The 13,318-nt window shown below is 34.5% G+C and overlaps 1 long non-coding RNA gene and 1 pseudogene across 1 annotated transcript in view; both read right to left on the minus strand.

The window, feature by feature from the left end:
• Positions 1 to 13,318, minus strand: part of LOC145246892 (uncharacterized) — a 588,129-nt gene that overhangs the window by 35,489 nt on the left and 539,322 nt on the right. The window lies entirely within an intron of this gene.
• LOC145247052 (5S ribosomal RNA) lies at positions 2,912 to 3,028 on the minus strand (annotated as a pseudogene).

Consider the following 13,318-nt stretch of genomic DNA (forward strand, 5'->3'; position numbering starts at 1 on the left):
AAGAATTAAATTAACAGTGCAGGATGAACTTACAGGTACAAGGGCATAACGTGAGCAGCCGATTGATCAGATCTGGCCTCTCCAACCTCCCATCTAACCAAATTAAAAGCCAAAAGTCTAAGAATAGCTCAGCCACCACAATCCCATCTTAAGGCACATGAGGCACCACCCATTGCCTAGAAGTGACCTCGTTTTCAGAGGGATTTTACCCCTCTGGATAGGGTAGCAATTGTTTAATTTGTGGCCCCTTCATTAGAGTGAACTTGGGTAAGAAGACCGTTCTGTCATGCTTAAGTTTGAAATAGCATTTTCTGTTTCAATTTCTATTAAGGAAAATTGTAAGATGCTGCTAGGGTATGCCGACTATACAATACGACAAAATGCGATTCTACCATCTGCATAAGGTTGAACATCCAGTATAGCAACAAGTCCAAGAAATATACATGAAAAAATTGTTAGAAACGCACTAAATCCCATAGAAAATTATTTTCAATTATATTCATGTAAATATTTGCAATGCTACATGTTTATTGTGATGCATATTCGCAATGCTACATGTTTACATGGTTTTCTTGGGTTTTTATTTAACACTAGCAATGGGTGCCCGGCGTTGCCCGGATGTTTGGAGGTGTATGCTGAGCAAAAAAAAAAAAAAAAAAAAAAAAAAAAAAACGGTAATTTTTTTTTAACTTTGACCCTTATTATGACCCCTTAATATTTATTGTTTTGGGTTCAAATCAAGTTATTAAGTTAAATCCATGTCCAATGAACCAATATTTAAAATGTCAAGTGTTTAGACCCAAAATTGTCGGAGGAGTTTGGTAGAGTTCTCAAAGGTCAAATCGTTGAAATTTGACCCCTTAACAGCGAAATTTCTGGCCGAAACTCGATCACGTAGATTTTCCCAAATCTCAGTACCCTGTATATCAAATTTCGAGTCTGTAGACTAAAATTTGACAGATTTATTGCGTATGGAAATGTACACAGACACACACACAGACACGTTCACTTTATAAATATATAGATTAACGTTTAACTTAATGTTTTTCTTTGGGTTTAAAAAGACTTGACTTTTTATTTAACACTAATTTTAGGCAAGAATTACTTTCTAATTGACAGTTTAAAAGTGCCACACTTGGATAATGAAATTAAACTTGGATTGCAAAAGACAGAAATTTAAAAAAAAAAAAAAAAAAAAAATGGTGTCATTCAACAACATACATATGAATCTCACAGGTAATGCGAGATTGTTCTGTTATATGGAATTCCTAAAATAAAACGCTCGAAGTCATGGGGGCCTTAGTTAGATGCTATTTGACGCTGGAAGAATGGCATGATGGAAAAATCTAGTTAACATGAAAAACAACAAAAAAACTAAATTTCAAGAATGTGTGTGTACAAGCACACACGCACACACACACACACACACACACACACACACACACACAGAAATATAAACAAACAAGCACGCAGACATATATATTATTTTAATTGGAATTCATTATTGAGATGAGTATTATTTATTAATTTATTTATTGTGGACTATTATCCTCATCTTGAGTAGTTGTTTCACAACGTTTCGGCCAACTACTCTTCTGGTTTTCGTCAGGTGGTAACAATGATGCGATAAGAATTCCGAATCTCCTAACTGCATCCACTGCCATTACTGCCTTCAACAACTACGGAAAGCAGTAATGGCAGTGGATACAGTTAGGAGATTCAGAGTTCCTATCCCGTCGCGGTTACAACCTGACGAAGGCCAGAGGAATAGCTGGCCGAAACGTCGTGAAACAACTAAGAAATGATCTGAATAATAGTTCGCAATAAATAAAAAAGTAATAAGCACGCAGACATTTATATATACACAAATCCATACAGACACATATGCAAAAGTTCATATGGGCGCATATACACACACATCGCAGGTACACGCACACACACACTTTTTTTTCATGTTCTTTCTTTGAAGATTGTAATGCTGGGTATGAGGCAGCCAAACCAGCTGTCAACATTCCCCTGCTTTTTATTGAAACCAACCGAGAGCTCTTTTTAGTATCCTCGCTGTTCCCTTAAGTGCAATTGTCTGGATCTCTCTTGCAATTGGTTCACCAGGAATATTAGTTAGGTAGGACTTATGAGTATGTACGCACATGCCCCTCCAGACAAGTGGATGCACATATGCAGATGGGCTTGAATCTCTCTGCTAGCAGAAATTAGCTTCTTACACAACTGATTGCGGAAACATGAAAAACTAGTATCTATAGATATAAAAATAATTATTAATATTTGAAATATATATTTCAAATAATATATATATATATTTTACCAAACAAGTTGGATCAACAAAATATATATATATATACATATATATTTTACCAAACAAGTTGGATCAACAAAAACATTCATATCCTTTTTCTACAAATACTCCTGCTACAGGACTTCTGATAAATGTATTATTTTCACTTTTACTTTCCATGTCTCACTGACTTTAGCAAATAGGGTGCATACCTTTATAACTATTTGCTAATATTTTCACTCCTCTGATGAGATGGTAGACATCGAAACCCTATAGGTTAAGGAGATAAACTTTCTAAAACATTCTTTGTCTTGCTTAGAATAATAAAAATTCTTTGATATGAAACTCAACCAATTCATTTCATTTCAATGAGAGTTTTTTGAAATTCATTGAATTACAATTTAATATATATATATATATATATATGTATAAAACAGGCTCCTTCAGTCTTTGACAGACTATGGATACCCACAAAGAGGTATCTGCTCATGAAATTTTTGTTGCAGGAGATGCAATCTCCAACCACACCTCTCTTGTGTTGACATCGCTAAATACCAGTGGCAATGAAGTATATATATGGCACGACTGGAAACAAATGTCGAGATAAGCGGAGAGCACATACAGCACCTAGATTTCTCAAATGGTCACCCATCTGGTACTAACCAGACTCAATGTTGCTTAACTTTGGTGATCTAACGAGAACCTGTGTGTCAACATGATTAGGCCGTATATATATATACATATATATAAGGATAAGTTTAAGCTTATTACTAGGAGAAAATAGGAAAAAGGAAGAGATAATAAAAAGCTGTTATGTGTGACATTTAAAACCTTCTCATAATATTAATCATCCATCGGTCAGTTTATTCCATCAATTCCTTCCCTTGCTTATCTACACATTAATGTAATAAAGGGAATTAACTCAACATCAACAAAGCAAAACAGACCGACAACACAGGGCATTTAAACTCACAACTTTCATGATTTAACTAGCAGGCCAGCCGGCGTCGCCCGGTCATAAAATACGCTTTTTTAATTCATGCAGATTTTGTATTTATTATTATAGAGTCAATTCGCTCTTGATTATTATATTGTACCCAATACATAATAGTGATTTCAAAAGTTTAATATATATATATATATATATATATATATAAATCACAATAAAATATGTGATCAGACTTTGGTGATTTCAAAAACACTGGTGGCAGCCATTTTGAATTCTCATTAATGACGTCATATTTGAACAAAATTAAAATGCTTTCAAATACAAAAACAAACAAAAAAATGCACGTAGGTAGGTAGGTAGAAAAATTTTAATGCCTTTGGTAACAGTTATTTGTTGAAAGTTTTTCACTAGTTTCCCATGCATTATTTCCATTCCCCCCCAATCAATTTATAAACAAAACAAAAATTTTCAAAACGAAATATCAATTTTTTTTTCTTTCTTTATTGATCTTTAAATACCACGTGGAATTATACATGACTATTCAGTAAAAAGATCGATATTGGCTTAATTTAGGATTTAAAGATATTTCGATACGAATGGATTATCAATTAAAACCTGGTAGCTTAGAATGTATGATGAATGCTTAGTGGGGATTAAACTATTTAGTCGACGGCTTGCAAGATCAACATAGTTTAAATTGTTATTGAACATCGTGTTACGTTGAAGTTATTCATATGTTTATTCCTAAGATTTAACGATTATCATTTTAAGATTTATTCTTCTAATATATAAAATAAAGTTAGTCGATTTTTTTTTTTTTTTTTAAACTTCAGATCTACATAGCTTCAGACCTAAAATATCAAAATTTCATTCTGAATAGATATTTCAGTTTACTTTAGCATCTGTCCATCCACTCCATGGAGGTCTGAACAGAGCTGAAAGGGATAAAACAGACCAAATATCAAGGTCTCATATATGATATGAAAAGAAAACGGAATCTTAGGGAGATATCAATCATACCAGTTATTAAAGGTGCTACAGGACTTATGAAGAAGAACCTGAAGTCCTACCTAACTAATATTCGTGGTGAACCAAGTGCAAACGAGATGCAGACAGTTGCACATAAGGGAACAGCAAGGATACTAAAAAGAGCTCTCGGTTGGTTTCAATAAAACGCAGGGAGAATGTTGGCAGTTGGTTTGGCTGCCCCATACCCAGCATTACAATCTTCAAAGAAAGAAAAAGAAAAAAAGAAAAAATTAAAAAAGAAGCTTTTTCACTCACAAGCACCTGTTCCACTTTATGCTCGAATGGTATCGCCAAGTTAGCAAAACTTTGACGACTTCAATAGCTTCGCCATCTAAATATGCTTTGTCTACATCTGAATTTCCATTCTACCCTTCCCTGTCTTACACATGTTGCACGTAAACACATTAGCCTCTACTAAGCTACTAGTATTTCCACAGCACTTCTTGTGTTGATAATGATTACAAGTGCCACAATGATTGAATTGCTCCTGATCCCCTTTCCAAAACATGAACACGTTATCAAGGCCCAAAAGCCACTCGAGGCCCAGGGTTAACGAACGTAAGTTGATAGTGTAGTAATCGTTAATAGTGTAAAACTGGGTAGAATTTGATTATTTATGGCGACAGCTCCACAAGAATTTGTTTACATTGGATTTGAAGCCTACTCTGTTGTATTTAACCAGGAAGCAGGCCAGTAAGACAGTGTTCCAAAAGGCGGGCAGTTCTGAGAAAGAAGCTTTGTTCATGGAATCTGCGTTTAGATTTAGACACAGAGAGTGGGAGAAAATTATATATACTGGTTGTAGCTAGTCATGTGTTTTTTGTAAATAATTGACAAGAGGGGACCATAGATCGGAGTTCAGTCGAGCACTTGTCATAAAAATAGCGATAGAGGAGAGAAAGGCTCGCAACACCTCTTCTGTGGGAAAGAGGTTTTTGGAAAAATTGCAGCATTATGACTATTAATCATCACTCTGGTCTTGGTATCATTCACTCTCAAAAGTCTATTAAGACTACGATCATTTGATGTGGAGATCTTTCTATTAGGTTGGTGCAAAAATAATCTTTTTTTTTTGACGTGTGTATATATATATATATATATATATATTAGCATGGGTGCCCGGCGTTGCCCGGGTATTTGGAGGTGTATGTTGAGCAAAAAAAAAAAAAAGCGGCCAATTTTTTAAAACTTTGACCCCTATTATGACCCCTTAAAATTTATTGTTTTGGGCTCAACTCAATCTATTAAGTTAAATGCATGTCCAACGAACCTATATCTAAAATTTCAAGTGTGTAGACCCAAGATTGTCGGAGGAGTTTAGTAGAGTTCTTAAAGTTCAAATCGTTGAACTTTGACCCCTTAATCGCCAAATTTCTGGCCAAAAACCTATCACATCGATATTCCCAAATCTCAGTACCCTGTATATCAAATTTCGAGTCTAGACTAAAAAGTGACAGAGTTATTGTGTAGGGAAATGTACACACACACACACTTTCACTTTTATAGATATACTAGCATGGGTACCCAGCGTTGCCCGGGTATTTGGAGGTGTATGCTGAGCAAAAAAAAAAAAGAAAAAAAAAACTTTGCCCCCTATTATGACCCCTTAACATTTATTGTTTTGGGCTCAAATCAATTTATTTCGAGTCTGTAGACTTAAAATTGACAGAGTTATTGTGTAGGGAAATGTACACAGACACACACAGATACTTTCACTTTATATATATATATATGATAAAAAAGGACATTATTTTTGCCCAAATCTAATACGTGTTCGTCTATGCTGAGTTTGAGTTTGTAAAACCTGCTGATTTTGAGACTTGCCTCAATAAATAAATAAATAAATAAATAAATAAATAAATAAACTTCTTTATTTCTAGAATTTAGTCATCCTTTGATTGACACATCAATTGAAATTCAAATATTCGAATTTCAATTATAGTTAAACTACACCTGACCGCTTTAGTAGTTTTTCCATTCTCTCCCCCATTTTTAAATATTGCTCTAACCCACCACAACACACACGTCCCCCACGAAAAGGAAAAAAAAAAAAAAGCAAAGCAAAAAAAAAAAAAAAAGAAAAGAAAAAGAATCGAACTTTAATTATAGTTAAACTACACCTGACGCTTTAGTAGTTTATCCATTCTCCTCTCCTTTTAAATATTGCTCTGCCCCCACATCTTCACCCCTACCGAAAAAAACAAAAAAAACAAAAAAAAAAAAAAAACAAAGGACAAAACACATAGGGAAAAAGAAATCCCTAACAAGACAGTTGCTATATTCTCCATACATTCATCCTCCTCGGTCTCTCAAATCAGAAATTCGACCATTCCTGTAATGATCTGGTCCCTGTTGATTGCGGTGTTGTGCTAGTACTGTGTAGTTCTAGGAGGTCCACCTTCCCTGGCTTTGCCTTCTCTCTTTGAGAAGAGGTTAGTCTATTGCTAATCGCCTGAGGCGCCCTTATTGGGGAATGCCGACGGAGCTGACTTCTCAATCCCACTTTCCGACCCTGGTGTCTTAAGTTCTTGCAGTGGGAGAGCACTAAAGAGGAGGAGAGGAAGAAGAGGATGGAGAGATATCGTAGTGAAGGGGTTACGGGCTGGGCGTGACGGGTTCGAGTTCAGTCGGGAATTCAGTAGAGAGTATGAATTCATCTATCTTTCCTCCCGCTATGAATTAAATAGTAAGTTAGACAAGACTCTCAAGCTTTGATTGGGCAACCAATCTAGAAGAAGGAAAACGCAGAAATAAAACCAAATCTTTCTCCTTGCTTATTCCAACATTGTATCCAGTCGTCTTGAATTTCTTCATGCCGGTTAAAGAAATGTGGTTGGGATTAAACAACCTTTTCCGTCATCCTCGGGCCCCCAAAATCAACAGAAATTAGACCATTCATGTAATGAACTAGTCCCTGCTGATTGCAGTTTTGTACTGGTTCTGTGCAGTTCTACGAGGTCGATGATCCCAGGCATTGCCTTCTTTCTTTGAGAAAGAGGTTAATTTATTGCTAATCAATATTAATATCACTTAATACCGTTTTCCAAATATAGGAGGATTGCCAAACACAATAGACCTTAGAACTGCATCTGGAACTTTCTGGAGCAGTAGGATGATACATAAATGCTTAAAGTAATGTTAGAATGTTTCCTCTGCCGGCTTTTTAAGAAAGTCATTCTTACTTTGAAATGATTACTTAGTTCTAATGGTCTCCAGGTCTCTTCCTTGCTTGCATCTTTCTAATGTCCCCAATAAAGTGGTACCTGCTACTTTATTGGTTTGCTGTTATTAGAGGGGTTCCATTTTTACCCGTCCTGCCGCCTTATACATGTGGTTTATAAATTAATTGGTATTTACTAGATTAGATAGTTATTTCTGTAGAACTGAGGAGAAAGTAATTCTCTCTTTAGAGAGAGAGAGAGAGAGAGAGAGAGAGAGAGAGAGAGAGAGAGAGAGAGGGGGGGGGATACATTCGACAAGGTATAATCAGGTTGCTGGTACAGTTAGCCTCTGTCATATGTTGTTTGCGTTCCACTAATTTGGCTCTATAAAGTCTTCCTCTCCAGAAGGAACTAACCCACACCGCCAAGTCTAGCATATAAGTTATCTTTAGAACTTAGGCCTAAATAGCATATGATACATCGATATTTGATTCTAACTAACTATTTTGTCTTTTTTCTTTTTTCAGCATGTTCTAAAATGTTTTAGATTTCAGCTTGCTAAAAAAAAACAAAAAACAACACTTTGGTTACGAAAATTGTTAATATGACAACAGTTTTAAATAATGAATCTAATTATGTAAAACGAATCTTACAGCTTAAAATATGAATTATCTCCCTTACATTATTTTCTTTATAGTAATAATATTTCGTTACCACTTCGTGCGTTTCTGTGTATGTGTGTTTCTCACCTGTACTCGACTTACTTTATTTCTAATCTTTATTTTTTTTTAAATCTAAGCCTGAAAATGTGGAAACAATCCCGGGTAACACCAGGTGCGTACAACTAGAATACAAATAATGATATTCGTTATTTTTAAACAAAAGCAGAGAAAAACAAAGAGTAAAGTATGCTTTAAAACATCTTTTTATAAAAAGTAAAATTCTATAATTAACAAATAGTAATTCATTAAAAAGAAAAAAAAAAATGGTCTGGTACCGTCGAAAAGGAACAACCAAACAAAAATAAATAAATCTGACTCAACAGTCAATATATTAATCTTATTAATCCTTTTTCTCAAGTGGCAATAGATGAGCAGGTTAACTTTTGAGATCTACATACAACAGGTGACCATCTAGATCGAGAGAATGGACTTGGAAGTAACAGAAAAGACTAACAGGAAGGAAAATCTGGTTAATAGACGACCTTGACAGTCAACTGGATTCTATATGGCAGCACCTACACAGAGACAAAACAAGATAGAATGGAACCAGAAAGGGGTTCCTACTCCAGGAGTGACCAAAACCTTACAATGACGACGACATATTGTCATGATCACCAGCAACAGCATCACGTTCAATATAGAAAATATCTCTATATAAATAAAATGAACTCATTTTTTCCCCCGTCTGATTTTGACCTTAATAGGATTAAAAATCAAGATATTTCATGCAAATATAATATGCACAAACGGCAGAACAATATCTGAGGTGTGTTATAGGCTTATTATTTCTCAAATTCCTCGATAATCTTAGATTTCTATACTTTTTCTGCTGAGAAGTCACGGCCAAAATCGGTTAAGATCAATGGAAGTGGTAAAATATTTTCTCTCTAATAAATTCCTCCTCCCCCTGCCACCACTTAACACCGTTTGGGGATCGTTCACAAGGAACAGTTGAGAAGAGAACACCGGTTTGGCTTCGTAGTTCTTTCATGTGAAGTTATTTAAAATCACTAAACTAAGCTGCAGTGCTCTGTGGCGTAGTGGTTAGCGTGCTGGACAATTCACATTATATTTTCACGTTCGCGCCGACCTACCGTAGTCGTTTTTTTTTTTTTTTTTTTCCCTAAACAACTGGAATGGACTTTTCTTGGTGGCCGAACTGTTAACGTTGCAGATGTTTCTTTTTTTTTTTTTTTCACACTTTATTTTCCTACTTTTACTCATGACTCTGGGTTTGATCCTTCCTACCATAACATTTTTTAAAACTCCCCCCCCCCCGTCCCGGAAACAAACACTCGGGCAACGCCGGGTACCCCCCGCTAGTATATAATAAAAAAAATAAAATTTAAGTAAAAATTATAAGATGAATAAACCTCTTCGAGTCTTCAAACATTTGTATCAACTTGGTTCTTTTTTCAAGGCATGAACAAACTTGTTTGCAGGTAGTGTTTTCTTAATCAGGCAGGATCACATTAGGAATGCATGCAGGAACGAATGGGTATCTCAGGCAGGTTTATAAACCTTCATGTGTAACGTGGCCATTATGCTCGAACCGTATTCATTACAGTTCAAACCTCTCTTGGACCCCCACGACGTCTGGTACCATTGAGAAGAAACAACCAAACAAAAATAAATAAATCTGACTCGGCTTTTGTTTCTGCTTAGCAAAAGGCATTTATTACCATCACTTTCCAAACAAGTCCTGCTACTTTTTTTTCTTCTCCGCTCAACCACACGCCAGCCGTAGCCAGCAAAATAGGGCACCAAATCCTCTTTTACAGCAGCCTCAAGTATAGGACCTAAATCACTTGAAGCGAAAAGTGTTGTAAGATGAAGTTTCGAGGCGCTTCTACACTATTGGGACGCAATTTCGGAAATCATAAGACTGAATTTCACATCCAAACAATTGTATTCCTCGTATTTTTAACATGATTATATCCAAAAAAATTACGAAAATCGATAAGGTAGAAAATTATTTATTAAAATAAAATATAGAATTTTATGAAAACGATCCTAAGACACAGGAGAGTTCAAAAGGGAGGTAATTTCCCGTTTTGATTTAAACAAGATGGCGGCAATTTTTCACCTGCTAACACGATTAAAGTTTTTTTTTTTTTTTCTTAATAATTCAGTAATATTCAATTAATTTCGACTGCAAAATTTGGAAGCTACCATTGTAACTTATTAGAATTTAAAAAAAAATTCAGTTGAAACCATTATCTGAAAACCCCATTTATCGACTACAAACTCTCGTCCCAATTCTGTAGAAGTGCCAGTTTCAATGTACTGATATTCGACGAGTAAGTCAATACATTATATCCCTATCAGGCCAATCTTCACTATTTCAAGTATAAAATAGATTAATGTCTCTGCTCTGACAAGCAACAATGCAACATATATATTAAACAACAAAGCCCAACTGAAAAAAAAGCACAATTGTATAAAAAGGTTCGGAGCTTAGAATGCCATGGTTATGATTATGAAATAACGACGTTATGACATAATAGACAGGTTTACCTCCCTTGTTGTCAACGGTAAAAGAGAAACATGAATTGCCTTGGAAGTGACAGAAAAAGGATATGAAAACAGAAAAAAAAGAAAGACTGAATGTCAACAATGAACGCCATGTATTATTCTCGCGTTGTAAATTCTCTGAGCTTGGCAATAATCGACGGTACAGAACATAATTTACAAAAAAAAAAAAAATAAAATAAATAAATAAATAAAAAAATAAATAATTTTGTTGGTTGGTTTTAGGACAAATCTTTCTCCTAAATCTTTTTTGTAACATCTACGTTGGTAATAGCTTTTATTATAATAATAATAATAATAATAATAATAATAATAATAATAATAATAATATATGGCAATTTATAATCTACTAGCTGTCTCTAGTTGGCATTACTCGGGATTATTTTTACTTTCATTAATAATCGATGTGACTGAAATATAAACGTGGAAACAGTACCCAATCAATAGTTATTTCCCCATTTTTAAAAAAAGGGGAAAAAACAAAGGAAAGCAACTTGACAAATACAGAGTTACTTGCCCTTTTCTTTAAACCATTAGCGTCCTTTGGAATATTATTCTGCTCTGATAAAATAATTTGCAAAACCAATCAATTGGAATTACAATTTTTTATTGCTAATAAGATGCACCAATGTTAAGACAAAAACCTGACGATCTATATGTGCAACTTGAAAAATTAACATAAAAAAATAAAACACTATTAAAAACACTGAAGCCTTTTTTATATACAAATATATTCAAATATCCGATTTTTTATATACAAATATATTCAAATATCCGATTTTTTTATATACAAATATATTCAAATATCCGATTTTTTATATACAAATATATTCAAATATCCAATTTTTTATATACAAATATATTCAAATATCCAATCTTTTTTTATATACAAATATATTCAAATATCCGATTTTTTTTATATACAAATATATTCAAATATCCGATTTTTTTTTATATACAAATATATTCAAATATCCGATTTTTTTTTATATACAAATATATTCAAATATCCAATCTTTTTTTATATACAAATATATTCAAATATCCAATCTTTTTTTATATACAAATATATTCAAATATCCGATTTTTTTATATACAAATATATTCAAATATCCGATTTTTTTATATACAAATATATTCAAATATCCGATTTTTTTATATACAAATATATTCAAATATCCGATTTTTTTTAATGAAAGCTGCCTTAAAAAATTTTTATTCACACCTTCAGGTTCTTATCTGTGGTCACCGAGTTTCGGCTATGGGTATAATAAAACTTATTTTGTTAGTAAAATAAAAGAAGGGTTTAAAGCAGCGTGTCTTAACTGGGGGTTCCATTGCCCCTTAGGGCCACAAAAACCTTCGATCAGGGAGTCATAAGAGGATGCCGGAAAAATGTAATCTATGATATAAATCTCACCTGTCTGTTCAAATGTATGTTTGTATGTATGTATGTATGTCTCAGTGCAAAGTTTTTCCTCCCTATAAAAAGCTTCAAGCACAGGCATTACTTGATATGCAATGGAATACACATTTTGCAATCAGTGTGTATCTCGATAACAAAAAGGCTGGCTGTAGCCTGAAACGGCAAACGGACATTCAATAAGGACTGTTGCAGATATGGGCGTGAATGGCAATAAAGGCTCTGGAGCTTCCAGGGTCTGGTCTGGTAGGTGTTCAAGGCACCACAGCTTGGACCTGGTCATCAGTGGATGTGCAGGACTATAGAAGGTTCATAGAAGTGACCGTCTGGCAAGTGCTGCTAATTGCACTCATGTCTGCCTCATTTGAGCCAGAGATATATTAAGTAATGACAATACTCAAGAATGAATTGCTGCCATCATGTATGCATGTCTAAAACTTTCAACAGAGGAGACGGTTTTTCACGAGGTCGGTATTGTTTTGAAACTCAACCCTTTGGATGACAAATACAGAAAAATTGGCTAAAAACATTCATTTCTTCACCCTCAACTGGTCATATTTTTGCAGGGGGGGGCTTTCCCGCCAATATTTTCAAAAGTCATCCCCCTCTTTTCAGTTGACTAGCCTTAATTTAAACCTTCGTCACTTCTGGTTTGGCAATGGACGCAACAGCAAGGACGGAACCCTTTTTTCCACGTTCATTTCCTTCTTCGCAGTACGGGTTCAAGCCTGTCTGCCTACTACCACTTTTTTTATTTTTTTTTTTACTTAACACACATCTCCAAACACCCGGGCAACGCCGGAAACCCAGGTTAGTTCAAAACAGAGACCTTTTCAACACTGAAATTGAACCTACTGAAGATAAAGCAGAAAAGCTGAGAGAGTTCAAGGTTACAGAAAGCAATGAAAATAGCATTCAGTAACAAAAAAACCTCTTCAGCTTTTGATTGTCTGTTCAGGATGTGTGTCCCCTACTCAAAGGCATCCATAATGTTTATACGATTCGCTAAAACATATCTTTGCAAATGTGGATTTTTTTGACTTGGCAACCATTAAAACAAAGTCCAGAAATCATGTTGATGTTAGGAAGGATATGCCGGTCATATGCTTAAATATATTTCGATTCATGAAGATTTCATATTTATTATTACAAAGCCAATTCTCTATTGAATATTATATTGTACCTAATATATAGTACTGGTTTCAG

The sequence above is a fragment of the Euprymna scolopes genome, chromosome 24, assembly GCF_053919585.1.
Source record: "Euprymna scolopes isolate OS-2025 chromosome 24, ASM5391958v1, whole genome shotgun sequence".
NCBI classification, from domain to species: domain Eukaryota; kingdom Metazoa; phylum Mollusca; class Cephalopoda; order Sepiida; family Sepiolidae; genus Euprymna; species Euprymna scolopes.